Source organism: Hippoglossus stenolepis, chromosome 16 (assembly GCF_022539355.2).
Source record: "Hippoglossus stenolepis isolate QCI-W04-F060 chromosome 16, HSTE1.2, whole genome shotgun sequence".
Lineage (NCBI taxonomy): Eukaryota > Metazoa > Chordata > Actinopteri > Pleuronectiformes > Pleuronectidae > Hippoglossus > Hippoglossus stenolepis.
This window is the reverse complement of record NC_061498.1, coordinates 5,537,396-5,552,696: the sequence shown is the minus strand read 5'-3', so window position 1 is coordinate 5,552,696 and position 15,301 is coordinate 5,537,396. Positions and strand designations below refer to the sequence as shown.

General features: G+C 42.5%; 1 long non-coding RNA gene across 2 annotated transcripts in view; it reads right to left on the bottom strand.

Annotated features, from left to right (window-relative positions):
- Positions 1 to 4,157: 4,157 nt before the first annotated feature.
- The window catches only part of LOC118122868, a 45,449-nt gene continuing 34,305 nt past the window's right edge, over positions 4,158 to 15,301 (bottom strand). For both annotated transcript variants that reach the window (XR_004698524.2, XR_004698526.2), the window contains exon 4: positions 4,158 to 4,348. This is a non-coding gene — a long non-coding RNA (uncharacterized LOC118122868). The remainder of the gene's footprint in view (positions 4,349 to 15,301) is intronic.

The window sequence follows — 15,301 nt, the reverse complement described above, 5'->3', positions numbered from 1 at the left end:
TTGGGAAGAAATTGGAAGCACTTGGTTTGAGGCAGCAGATCTTCCTGCTAATGCAAACACAGCAGGTTTTTCTTTACACATCGAAATGAGATCGCACAGAGCTGTGACTGAAGATTGATCTTAATACGATTTATCCTGCTGCTCTACCAGGGGGAACAATGGCAATTTGATTCCTCTTGCAGAACCTGCACCCGCCTCTCGTTAAACCGTGGGGTAGCTTCATTTTCCTGAACTACATCATTCTCTTTTTTAAAGATGCATGGTTCTGACGTCTGTGTCTGAGTTGTGTGGTGATGTGGAAACCAGGTACAGAATTCAATCGTGAATTGAGTAAGTTATTATTAATCACTCACCAGAACATGGGGACTGTTTTCTTTAATTATGGGTATGTGCTTTAGGCTACTTTAGGCCTTTCTTTGACTTCCACTCTAATTAGAGATGGACCATATGTTTCAAGGACACTCTGCTCTGTGCTGCCATGATATGAAGTGCAAAGAAACATGCTGGATTTGACAGTCGGAAACTCCACTGCACAAAGTCAGAAACCTGCTCTGTCCAATCAGAGAATGACCTTTAAAGACAGAGGGAAGAGAAAGGTCACATTAAAAAAATCTAATCACCACCATTATGGCAGCTTATATGTCCATCAGTTCCTCCATCACACCAGTTAAGACCCGGTAAACATGCCAGCTGCCGGAGCTATCCCTGGCAACGGTCCCTTATGACAACTTGATCATGAAGAACTGGAATCAGGCTCACAGCTCCCTCACTTTCTCTTAGAGTGAAGATTGATGCATTCCTTCAAGTCTGTCTTTGAAAAGCAAGACTGAGAATTTGCACAAGAAAACTGTTCTGTCCAGTTTAACCAGGTGCAGCGAGCAGAGTGAAGTCTTCCTGAAAGATTGAAGCAGAGCCTGGGTCAGATAAACAAAGCAGCGGGAGGACAACATAAAATCGATAGGTCGGGACAGGTCAGGAGTCAGTGGGGGACGTGAAAGTCAGGTTAGGTCAGAGCCGAGAGCAGTTTGTTTAACCGTGCACATATATGGTTCCTTCCCGGGTCACTCGTTTACTTTCTGCAGTTGCTGGAGAGACTGTTTGAAAGACTCATTCTGCACTCGAAAACTGAAGAGAAGTGCAAGTTTGGAGTCGATTGAACTTAAGTTTTGAAATGTTTGAGAGGCCATTGTGAAAAAGATCTGAGTGCATTACGACAGTCGGTGCTGCTATTCACGAGATGTTTTCTGACAGTCACCACGGAAACAAACAAGGCCGCCGGATCATTTCAGGGTACGAGATGAAAGCCACCGCCAGCAGGTGTTTCTATCACAGATGCATTAGCTGCTGATATTAAGGAGTGGGCACTGAGTTCTTTCAGTTTGCATTTCCTTCCACCGCACCCCTGGTATTATGTGTGTGGGGGGGGGTCATGACCGCTCAGCCAGAGCTACCTCTCCCACTAGAGATCAGACGGACACAGCGGGCCACGCACCCTGAACACACCGCCTTAAATAGCACACACAGATGCCCGCTCACACAGACACACAGTGAGTCACCAGCGCACAGAGTTGCCATGGCGCTCAGGTCAGTGAGGAGAAAAACAAATGGTCTGATCATACTTTTTCAAAGTTAAACTTTTTCCAGACCTGGCACATTTGTCTTGCTCCTGTCTGCTTGTTTTTTTCCCCCCAACTTGGGTTTGCATCAAATATTCATCAGTAACTTAACTTGTATGGGTGGACGTCTCACACCAGTCACTGGAGAACGAGACAAATGCTAATATTGTTGAATCTTGTTCTGGGAATAAAGCAACTCTGCAGAAGCTGGACTCTAATATCTATCACTTAAATGAATTACCCACTCTTTCTAAACGTATGCCTGTATGACAGTAAATCTGATGTAGAGAAAACAAAAGGTTAACTCTGGAGACCTTTGCAACTTACTTAATTCTTGTAAAACTCAAACCTCGTTTTCACCATGAATTGCTTTGAATAAATAAACATGAAATTATTGCATAGTTCAATCTCTGAGGCGCAAAGCTGTCAAGCCTTTGTGATTCATCGTGTGAGAATCATGGCAATCCGTCCAAGAGGTGAGATATTTCAGTGTGGTACAAAAAAGCAGATCAATTGTCCTTCCCCTTTCTACAGCCACGTTGCTAGCGTGGTAAAAAAAAAGAGAAAACGCAGAACATGCCACTCACACAAAGGCTGGATGATCCGCCCAAAAGTTATCATATTAGTCAATATCCATAAATATCACAATAAAGTAAAATTATTATTTCTTTTATGTAAGAATTTGGACAATGCATGAGCATTATATCAGTGTATATTGGACTTTTGTCATCCTACCATTAATAAAAGTTATATTGCAATAATTAGTGACATGAGTTAATAGCCCAAGACCTAAGTCACACATCGAGTTATTCATTTAGAATAAATACAAACAGAAATAGTATTATTATTAATACTATTTACATACAATACAGAATTATTACCATGTCTGTGTGTGCAGGTAAAATCAATTGGACACATGCATGAGCCTGTGCAGCTGATACATGTGAAAGGGCTATGAAACACAAGGTTGAGTTTTTATCACAGTTTTAGGAGCTTTGCCAGTAAATTAAAACAACTTCTGACCATGAAATGTTTTTCTAAGATAACAGATGAAGTGCAGTGCATTGGGAATATCTTGCTAAATCCTCCTCAGTGAAAAAAGTCCATGACCCCACTCCATCTCTTGGAAAAGGACAGATGGCAGAGATGAGTGTCTGCAGCTGCACATGCATCCACCGATTGATGACGAAACACAGAGACTGTGCATGCAACACAAAGTGGCTGCAACACATCTGGACCATCTCACACCAGCAGTGCCACATATTGTAATGTACACACCGTAAACTGTCCAGTGTCCACACTCGCACTGCCAGGTTTTTTCGGTGCCAGCTCAGATCCTCCGATAATGTTGAACCTTCAGCGAGTTGAGACACTGGCCAGTTTGACTTTGCAGAAATGTGCAGTGTTGCATTTTGAATCCTGGCCAGAAGGTTTGCTTTTGATCCAGGCACAAAGGCTTACAAGAGGCAGAGTGGCAGTGGCACCTGTGAGGCGCATTGAGTTGGGATTGACGGCTCCTGAGCTCCGAGGCGTGTCTCCAGTGAAGGCTGGCAGCGAAGCCTCAGAGACCCACTACCTTCCCGCATTAAGTTGGAAATAATGTTGAAGCATTTTGTGCTGAGAGCTATATTAAATTAGCCGTGCTGAGGCTGAGACTATTGAGTTTTTACAACAGCTGCATATAAAATGAGCAGGGAAGAAACTTCACACTTAGAGCCTGCATTATAAAAACTCGTCTGCACCCAGTGCCAGGGTACGTCAGTAATCGTTACTGTCCGAGCAACTGCATTGCTTGTAATGGGAATGCATTTGACAGCAAGATCTTTTGTGGAGCACGGTGCACACTCACATTCCAAAACGGCAAAGTACATTTTGTAAAGTGTCCACTTTATAGAAGATGCTGTTCTGCCGGGTCCTCAGCTTTTCCAAAAGCATCCTGGATGCAGAGCGAACAGGGCTTTTAAAGAGTAAATATAGAGGCACTGTTTTATGTGCCTGTAGAGCACCTGCAGGCTGTCGGTGAAGATGTACTGCAGGAGAATATGGCAATGGCCCTGTGAAGTCTACTGGGAGAATCCAGCTTTTAGCATTCGCACGAACATCCAAGAACTTTAAGTGATGAAATTCCACTTCTGTAGCTACAAACTGCGAAAGCGAGCGTCTCTCTCTCTCTCTCTGAACTCCTGATGTGATTGAAGTTCTTGTTGAGCAAATGTACAAGGCAGGCCTACAATAACATGGGCTAAGGAGGCAGCACACCAATGGAATCCAGCTCCTGTGTTTACATGGTCTAAATCCTGCAGGAAATTATGCAAACAGTGGAAAAGTGAATGAATATCCACAAGCAGGGACATCAAATATGAAAGAAAACTGGAGAGGTGGAGGAGTGAAGAAAGAAGGAAGGGCAGGTAAGAGAAGAGAAACGGCTGTAAAAAAGCGAGGATGCCCAGCGATGAGGGATTTCCAGCTGACCTTGTGTAATACCGAGATATTTCCTACTGACCACCCGGGGCCCAGAGATCAGTGAAACATTACCTTTAACGGACATACACTGGTTCCCCCGGCTGCTCCGATCGATGGCCACTGATCCTCCTCCTTGACTGGTTGTTAAGGCCATTACTGGTGTTGTCTCCATCGATCACTGGAGAGCTGTGTGTCCTGGTCCCAGCAGACAATGTATGTTCTGTGTCGCAGGTCTGCCGTCCCTCACCTTCTCCATGACTCCCACACGTCTGTGGGTAAGTTAGAATACACAGACGACGACAGGGACTCAATAACAATCAAAGGAGGGAGGATATTTAAAGACTACTATTGACTGTATTTCTTATATAGTATTGTTTTGTTATAGCCAAAACAACATTAATTTGATTGTTCTTTTAATTTTACGATATCTCTCACTTCTTCCTCCTCTTTCTCTTACGCACTTATAAAGAGTTGAAGAAGCACGACAGGCAAATCAGACCCCTGTGCACTGTGTAAGCTGCAGAAGAATCACTGTGCATGTGTCAGTTACTCTCAACTGACTCCTGAAACACGATGTTCAAAGATGGTCGCTGATGTGATGCGATAAGAAGGCTGACGGGGAACCGTGCCCTCGCCCACTCTCACGCCTGTGACACAGCAGAGCGCGGCATCCTGGTTAATGAGGGAGCACATTTATCCTTTAAAGCATCGAGTTACTGGGTGAAATTACTTTAACTAACAGACACTGTGGCTTAGATTTCGAGGCTGTTTTCAAACTCTTCACCCACAGACGGATGTGTTCGAGGTTAAAAGAGAAGAAAGTCGAGTCTTCTGAGACCAGAGGGCTTTATGCTGGGATGGATTTTAAAGTAGGAAGACTGGATCCAGTGCTTCTGAAAAGTCCCCACTGGCTTCACAGACCTGTGGTTGTATGAGTGATGTTTATATTTCAGAGAATACCTGCGAATGTTTTCTGAGAAAAAAAAAAGTATCACTTAATAACGACTATTTTTCTACATAGTGTGAATCATATTGTCGTAAAAAACACAATATTCTGTTATATTTTATATTTGTCATAAAGGATGCAGTGCTTGAATTCAGGTATTGAAGAATGACTCTGCAATGTTGTGCATTTTCGGGGGGGGGGGGATTACATAACCACCACATTCTTAAACCTGAATTAGGATTACATAAATCATTTCATTGTATAAAGAAAAACATTGAGGTTTTGCTCAGGTAAACTGAGTCGATACAGCAGCCCTGCACAAACACCTCCTCGTCCATAATCCATTTGAATACCACATTACACTGCGCCTGTGGAAACACTTTTGCAAACATCTTAAGACAATAACCTGGAATGATAAATGAAGCTGACACAATGATAATAAATGAATTGTTCACTGTTGTTTCAAGCTAATGAACCACTGCAGAAAGCGAAAAAAGACATGAATAATGAGCGAAGGGAGAGACGAAGTCAACAGAGAAGCATCCGCTGCCACGCTGAGGATTAAATGTGTCGCTAAAATAATCTCATGTGGTAAAATACTTCTTTCCAGATATATTTAATATCCTTTAAAAGCTTTCATCAAGACAAACCCTGCCTGTCAGACGGGAGCTTTCAGGGATGCACATCACATATGAAGGCAGTGATGAGTAAGCATGGCCAAATCCAGCATCAGCACTATCCGCAGGTACAGTACCTATGTGCCCCATTAGAACACATTATATAACAAACACTAAGTCAACTCTCAGCAGAGTGTTTCTGTCTCCTTCCCCTCAGCGCTTCTCAGAAGTCCTGAGCAGGAGGAGGAGACTGCAGCAGCCTGAACCAGGCAGCAGCTGCTGAGGTGCACTCATCCACCTCGGAGATCCCTTCCCACAGAAAGAGGAGAACTCCTATTTGTTCAGTGGGAAGAGAAGTGTTAATGAGAAAACGAGGAGACTGTTAAGATGTGTGATGCACGATTGACTGTGGTTTGGAGCAGCTCCACTTGTCTCGACGGACATTTCTGTCCCTTCCTGCTCGAGTCTGCCTCGTCGGTGACGGATTAAAGCTCGCACACATTGATTATGGTAAATGCTGTCATCGTGTTTTAGGACAAACGGTGAAGGCAGGAACGCAACTTTTAAAAAGAAACTTACGAGTCAAAGTCAAACAGGGAAGGACAAAACTGTGATTTCTGTTTTTCTCAAAGAACTTGTGAGATCTGCAGAAACACATCAAGATATCTGACGTCGCTTTATTCCAACTGTTTGTCTGACTGAGCCCGAATGATGGATTTCTTTTACTGAAACTCTCTTAATATTTGTAAGAAAATGCACTTTCCTAGTTTTTGGTTTCATATAGAATCTACAACAGAAGAATTCACAAGCCAATGATCCATCAAAAAGTCCAAATAAAAGAAGTCTCTCAAAAACTTTAAAACGCTCAATCATGACATGCAGCCTAGTTAAAAATCTTAAAACACCTAAACATGCTCAAAAGAATCCAATCTGACAAAAGGATCTATGACACATCTTATTCTGAATCATTCATAGTGAATCAGAAAAGCTATTTTATTCATTATGGACAAAGATTTCCAAAAAGTGTTTTTATTCTCAAATTTATGAGTAAAGTAAACGATTTTAAAGATTTAAAAATGAAACTTTTAGTTTGTGTGTTGACGCGAAGCAGACGGAGACGCACTGTAAAGGCCTGAGAGGCGACATGGGGTCAGCTGAAACCAGTTTGAGGGTTCGGGGGGGGCGGGGGAGACACAGAATACCTGATGGGATATAAGTGGGAAGTTGGAAGTGGAGACTCCTCTGTTGACTTGTTTGCTCATCATCCATCAACAAGACAATGAATAGAGAAAAAGGAGAAGGAGAAGGAGGTGGAGAGATAGAAGGGGGGGGAAATGAAATATTCAACAAAAAAGGAGGTTCTATTTTTAGAAGCAAGTGGTGGGTGTGGGGCTTCAGATTTATTATTGATGCTGCTGTGCAAGTGGGGGCTCTCTGGTTCATGCCTGAGAAGCCTGGTGGAGGTGTGTGCGTGTCTGTGTGTGTCTGTGTGGTGTTAGTTGATCTCTGTGGGGACCGGTCATTCTATTTAACACAAAACACGAAAGCGCTAAAACAAAACGAGACGGTTGTTAGATGGGAAACAGACGAACATCACAGTGAAATCTGGGCAGCGCTGCCGCAGTCGTCGGAGCCGTTTCTCCTCCGAGAGAGCGAGAGTCCGTGCACAGAAATATTTGCCTGCACTTTTTGACAAGGTTTTATTATTCCACACAGATGCTAGGCTGGCTCTTCTCTGGCAGAGGTTCAGGGAGGGAGCCTTCATGTGGAGGCACTGATCCTGCACACACACACATACACACACACACACATACACACATACACGCACACATCCACACACTTCTAAGCAAGCTTGCTGAGTAACAAAGTTCAGAGTAGAGATGTGGGAAAATCTTTGAAGCGCTGATATATCCCTCGTCACGGGGCTCACAGTGTTTATTAACACGTTGGCGATCAGCATCATCTGCCCGCGCCAAGGGATGAGTCATATTCTTTCTGACCATTAGAGGCTCACACCTTTATCTCCACAACTTTGTTTTCTTGCCACCAATGATCAGCTGTTAAGCTCGGCACACACCGAACGATTTCAGACTTCTGAGACGTACAGTTTGGAGTCGTACTGAATTTCACCTTCGCGCTGCAACGTACGGGTTGTAGCGACGAGTGATGATGCTACAGAAAAGGCTCTGAAGTTTCGGTGAAGTCTTGGTCAGCCAAGAGTCGGTTCCAAAAAACACTGCATCTTTTTTCTCACTGCGCCTGCCTGCAATGAAAAGCAGATTTCAGACAAGAACTCCATGAAATGTCTGCACAACTGGGTCTGGACTTTCTCCAGAGTTTGGCTTTCACGCTCGAATTCTGACGTCTTTCTGAGTTGACATCTTCGTCTGCATCTTTTACATGATTGGCTCCTCTTATGGATTTTGTTTGTTTCAAGGTCAGCAATGCACCCACTCGCCCGCGGTGAATAATCTCCTGCTGTATTCTCACACAGGCTCATTCAAACATTATCTAAAGTCTAGAGCCTGTGACTCTGGATCATTGCAGTCTAAAGGCAGCTGAAGTGAAATATGACACAACTCGTCATATGGACAGAAAACATGGAGGCAAGGTTAGTTGACCTGCTTTTCCGATGTTTCCTCCTCGTACCACGACCAACATACCAGAAAGAAATGACAGCGCCGTAATCTTTTGACGTTTCGGCACATTTTGTCAAGCCGGTGGACTTCTCCCTTGTTCTAGCTTTGTGAAAAGTAAACAGACTTCATCTTCATTGAGGGCCAGACCCAGTCCCGAGGGGCCACTGGGTACGTTCATAAATCGTTTTGCTTTCCATTCCAGGTTATTTACTCGTACAGTGCAACACAACAACATTTCTACATTTGCACGGTGTATTGCAGTTTACCGGGAAAAACATCCCGTCTGTCATGGAATAGAACAGAACGTGTCTCACTGTGACTGTACAGAGCATCAAAAGTACCAGAGTCTATGTAAATCTGAGTCGTGATGTCTGCAGCTCAGTTATGCCAAGAGTCAAGAAAGACATTTTATTTGTGCTGTGTTTATCTTCAGTTGCCCTCTACACAAACACAGAGCAACACACACACACACATGGAACAACATGGAGAGAGGAAGCAACCTTGATGTACTTTAAAAAATAAATAAATCAATACATCTTTTCCTGCGTGGCCTCATATAATCCTCGCCCACATTACATCACAGTAATATCCTCTGTGCCACTACAGTAATTCACTTGCCGACTGGACTCGTCCGTGGCGTGCCTGTTGGACATCACATGCAGCTGGAAGCCTTTAATGCCCACAATGCTTATGGATGTGGATTAATGAGCAGTGATCAAATGCAGTCGTGAATCCGCTGCATGTCTGACCTGAGCTTTTGGTTAATTGGATCTTTAATCTACAAATAGTTGCGTTAGGTCAAGTGATCTGACGGCAGAGTGCAGCGTACTTCATGGTGGAAGTTTGACAGCATCTTAGGTTAAAAAAAAAAGAAAAGTACCCAGAGGTGATCCAGTGTCACCAGAAACATATAAAAAGTAAATGTCTCTCTCAGATACAGTTTCAGTACGTGACTGCGTGCATGTGGCTGTACTTTCATAGCGCGCAGGCGTCTTGCAGTCAACACGATAAAACATCAGAGGGCTATTTCTGACTCGAGTCTTTTACCCATAGATAATGTATGGAAGCTTCAGCAGGGACGACATGACTTCCTCCTCTACAACATTTATAGATGAGGGTTTTTGGTAGTTTATTGAATTTCTAGGGAAATGAGGATATCTTTATAAAAAAGGGAAATATGGTGTAGATTATGATATAATTATCGGGATGTATCTGATCTCAATACATGTGTATTCATGGTATATGCGCTCTCAGAGTGCCCTTGTAGTTTATTCCCTAAGGTGGTACAATTTTTATTCATGCTAGCAGCACAGTCTTACTGACAGTAAGGTTGTTTGGCTGAGCTGTTGTGTTGAATAGACTGTACGAATTTGAAATAAATAAAGTGGCAACCGATTGATATTGCGGGTGGAGCAACGGGTAGCACGGTCCCCTCACAGCAAGAAGGTTGTTCTGAATCCTGATTCAGCAGAGGCCTTTGTGTGTGTGTGTGTGTGTGTGTGTGTGTGTGTGTGTGTGTGTGTGTGTGTGTGTGTGTGTGTGTGTGTGTCATCGTGGGTTTTCTCCAGGTGCTCCCACAGTCTGAAGACATGCAGACTGGTGTGAGGTTAATCGTCCAGAGGTGGGAATGTTTGTTGTCTCTATACTTTGACCCGGTGATATGCTGTCCAGAATCAGCTGGGATTAGCTCCTGCATCACAACCCTTAAAGAACAAGCGTTAAGATAAATAAACACATGAATAAATGATTTTTATCATCACTCTCCTTTCACAGATAACTGCAAAAGTACATTTAAAAAAATGTACTTGAAACAACTGAACACATACTCAGAGTGTCTAAGGGTGTTTTTACACTTGTAATTGTGTCGATAAATAAAAAGGGATCTTCTCTCTACTGACGCAGTGAGAGAGGGTTTGAATATTTTAAGAGTTTGTAAGGCATAACTTTTTCTTCTGCAACCTTAACTGTGTTTTTTTTTTCCTTTTTCTCTCTCTTCTTGTTAGGCGTGATCCAGAATGATGTCTTCCATCTCTCCTGCAGAGAGAAGGTGCCAGACAGTGGCCTTGAGCAAGTCAGTCACTCTCCTTTTGTGTTGCTCAGCGAGAGTACATCCCTTCATTAGACTGCACCCTCTTGACAGCTATTCATGCATCCACGGCTCCTTTGACAAGCGAACGGTGCACAAGCATGAGGCTCCCACCTACACAGTTCTCATGCCTGGCTGGCTGCTCATGTCACGAACATATAGAATACACAACACTATAGTAAAGACCATATTGTGTGGTAACAAAAGGCTGGTAAATAAAGTTACACATACAAAACAACCTGCTGCTAACTAAAGGTGAGAAGAGACACAGATGACGCCCGAGTAAGTGGCCGGAAATTTACATTGTACTGTTCTGCATTTACATATCATTTGTACTTTATACAGAACTCTCACCTAAATCTGTCACTTAACATGCAAAACAGAAAACCAATTGTAGATTATCCCGAGGAATAATGTAAAATACTGTGCATGCAGTGTGGTGGTTTGGGTGTGTTGTTGAATAAAGATTCGCAGCAGCTACAGCATTTGTCAATTTGCTGTAAAGAATCATCACACGATCTTTTACTAGAAGCAAGATTTCCTGTGGGGAGGCATCAAGAACTGTTTGATGTTAAGCAATAAATGTGAGCAACGCAGAGACTGCGGTCAGCCTTCAGCAGCGGTGAAGGAATCTGAACCGAGATTGAAATCAAATCTGCACGGCCGTTTGTGATGTGAACCTGAGAGCCGGTGTCTGATGCCTGAACCAAGCATCGCTTCAGGTGCTGAAAGGCCTCGGCGCCGCTTGGATTCATCCCAAAAACAACAGTCCAATACAATTGCAAGGGCGATGAGGAGACAGAGAGAGATCGATGCGCTGTACACACCAAGTTCTCCTAGTGATGGATAATACAAATCTATTTTTTGCCTTCTGAAGGGTGTAGAACAGCATGCAGCAGTAATCCAGCAAGTAGATAAACTAATGAAAACTTCCTCTTTTTAAAGGACTTGCATGTGCAGCTGATGTGAACTGGTCACATATTGCACACGTGCAGAAATGATCATTAACTGTCAGACAATACGACAAATGGTCAAAAGTTCATTTTAACTACCAATAACTTTGAGGACTGGCAATAGACAGAGACAGTTCCTCCCAGAACCAAAAGACTTTGGTTTCCTGGACACTTCCCTGCAGGTCATGGGGGGGTAACACCTCCAGATCGCTAGTTGGCATCGTTTACGGTCAGAACTGCGACCGTTATGTGATCATCTTCATCTCAGAGCTCCCGCTAAGATAACCACGACCACATAGTGAAGACATCAAGATTATTTTCTCATTTAGAAATCCCTACCACAGCTACAGAAGATATTATGAATAAACAATTAATTTCACAAGCTAAGTGGCACTCCTCATAATGATCCATTAGTATAATTACTAATTGCAATTCAGCGTTAGTTATTTTGACGATCACTGGTATTTCCCTACTTTCTATGAGTTGAAAAGAAACTGACAATATCCAGTAAGAATCCTAATGCTGCTCATTACATGCATTTGAAATTAATATTTAAAAAGCCAATTTGACAACAGTGCAGGGAATAACGTATACCTATTTAAAAAAAGCAAACAGAGCCACAGGAGAAATGGAGATATAAGAGTATTAAAGTAATAAAAACGGATCATCTATATAGTCCAAACATGCACATGAGAGCAGAGGCAGTCGGCGATGAGCAGGCTGCATAACGAGAAGCCAGTTTGTTTATTCACACACAAATATTGGGTCATAAAGCTTCCCATGAATATGCGAGTGTGTCGCAGATTGCTTGTATTTGACAGCGGACGAGATCAGAGGAATTAAATGATGAATGAGTGAGTCGTAAAAGGATCTCACTGACAGTAGATTCAGAGATGCTGTATCCAAATCATCACATATACTCTGGGCAACAGGACGGACGGAGGGAAAGGACAGAACCTCCCTGTGCACATTGTTCCTCGTCGTCTCCTGCAGCCGGAGAACTCTGTCACATCAGCACAGAAAAAAACGATCCCAATGTCAGATGATGCATTATATCAATTTCAGATAGTTGCTCAGCTCGTGCAGCGGGAACAATAATTAAATCACAACCTTTAATAAAACATAAGGAAAGCAATCACACAGCGTGAAAACCTCCATCTGCAGACCAAGAGGGAAATAAAGAAAAGTGATGAGTAAAAATGTCTTTGTCTTAATTAGCCTCGCTGGGCTATTTCTTTTGCACCGTGCTGCCTGACATTCTCTGCGCTCTAACCAGCCACTGCACACTAAAGTTCCAGTGACCCCAAAATGACAGCTGTGTTTTCCTCCAGTGGAATGGAGGGAATAGCTGTGGCCCCCTGCACAAAGACGCAGCAGCTTAATTAGGGTTTAGTTCGCAGACATGATGAAATACCTTCCAGTGATTATAAGACACAGTTTTGCCAGCGGTTACATTGAAATGGAAAATGCTAGATTTCCGTGACCTTTTGGTTACTTGAGGCATTGTACAAATATTTTGACACTGCAGCTGCTCAGCTCGTTCTCTACCTGTTACGATTAAACCAGCAGGTTCGGTGTTTAATGTGAATATCCTGGTATGTCAATACTAATGCCAACATATCAATAGAGTTTTTGCAGTTGTAGTTTCTACTTGGATCTTGATGACAAAAGTGCAGATCCAAATAAAAACCTGGATCTTGAGAATGTGGTTTCATAAGCGGACTGTTGGGCCTTGGCGGAGGTTTGATCTCTCCAAGTTTCCTTCTACTTCTGTGTGCTACAGCGACTTGTTCTCTGTTTATGTTTTGGAGAAGAAGAGACACATTTCCACTTTGGCAGACAGTAAAGAGTAAAAGTGATCGATGGTCAAAGTTAGACACCCAGCTCTAATGTCAAAATGCTCTTTGGCGCAGACATTCTCAAACTAAGAGGCTTTGGATGCTGCTTTCCTTCAAACGGCCCATACACCACTTTACAGCAGAAGGTGGTAGAAGTCAGGGAGAGAAAGTGAGCCAAGGCAGGACGCCAATATGTGAAATTACAACTATTGATCTCTGGTGCTGGAGAATGCATTTCCACTGTGTTTGAATGCATTATTAAGGAGATGCTGCTCACCACAACAGGTGGAGAGCGGCCCAGTGGCACAGCTCTAACAGAACCCAGACAATGCTGCACGTAGGATTGTGATACTGACAGTTGTTTGTACGAGGTTAGTATCTCTAGTGTCACACATGTCTGGCGCAATGACTAGAACAACAAATAATCATTCCATCCAAACCCTATTATTATTTCATGCACTCCGCAGCTAACAGCATTATAAATTCAACAGCTGTTGCAGTTTCTTTTTTTTCGTTCCTTTAAATCACAGCATAACACAATAAGCATTGCAGGGTGAACTTGTGGCATCCAGAGGAAAAGAAATATGTTAATTTAAGAGACTGGAAAGGCTGCAACACAACAATGTGCTTGGTGTGTGGAGGGGAGGAGAGGAGAGGAGAGGAGAGGAGAGGATGGAGGGTCGGAGAAGTAGAGGTGATGCAAAGTGGTACAGTTTGTTTCCAAGTAGTGAAGGTTGATCTACTTTAAGCGTACAGCTCTGAGACTTGTTTGTGTAGGAGGCAGTGAATAATGAATTTATAATGACAACCAGACTTAGGACATTTTGCTTCGCTCCTTTGGTCCCACCGGGTAGAAGATGTCTCGACTCATCCGCTTGCGTTTACAGTACAAACACAGTAGGATAAGTGAAATCACAAGAAAATGAAAATATACTTTAGTTGTTTGTCTATTCTGGTCATTATTGATCAAAAATCATTTGAGCTGAAGTTAATAATTTGGCAAATGACTTTCAGGAAGGTAATATGTACATAATGAAAGCCCTTTGCAAAGAAATCGACATTATATTAATTACATAACCAGCACAAATCTACCAGGTGCTTAATATGGTGGAGTGAGAAAGGCGGTACTCGCATTCCTTACTCTGCAAGTGAAAGCTAAGAGCATGACTTCATGTTGCATAACAAATCTAATAAAGTTCCAGGGTTTATTTTGTCGGTTTATATATTTTACCCAAGAGCGATGTAGGTAAAAGAAAGTGTTTTCCACATTCGCTGCTCGTGCTGCTGTAAATGTTACTGCTGGATTTTCACAATATTTTATTCCTTCATGGTATCTATGTCTTCTTGTTGTTGACCCTTGATCTGTATTTTCCTTCAGTGCTTCAATTCTTGTTTTCCTTAAAAACCGCAAACAGATCTTCAGCATCAACTGTGTTACACAAACCGGGGACAGTTACGTCACCTAAATCCACTTTTTCTTATGATTTTCACGCCTCACTGAGAGATATTGTTTTCTCTGGTACCTGCAAGCTTCATTATAGTTTTTCATAACATCAAAACAATTCACTAAAGCCCTCTCTCTCTCTTTTCATTCCTCTTAGATGCTGTTGCATCACTTGTACAAACAAATCCCACAAAAGGTTCAGGGGGCAAAAAATAAAGAATAGGGAAATGCTTACAAGTTATGTCACATATTAAAACATTGTTTGCTTTACCTAATGCACTTTAAAGCTGCTGCGTCACGCTGATGTACTCACTTAAAATCAAAAAGCTGTTCCGTTGTGATAAAGTAGAGTTGGATGAATAATTTCATGGACATATGTGTTGTGTTGTTGAGAGCTTGATTCACTTTAACACTCTCACATGAACCTTTTGGTGGCTTATCGTCATTCTCACTTATTAATGATATTTGTACAGTCATACAGTGTATTACACCAGCTCTTGAATTTGAGGTCCTTCCTCCTGACGACACTTTACTCCTTCAGTGTTTATATCAGGCCTGCAAAAAAGGCACCTGCAGCTATAAATCATTTCGCCTCAGGGAAGTACAGATGACAGTAAATATGTCATGAAAGATCTAATATCCTTTTGTCACATGCAGACTTTTGTCTGTCGCACTCTGTACTTCAATTTTCTAAAGAAA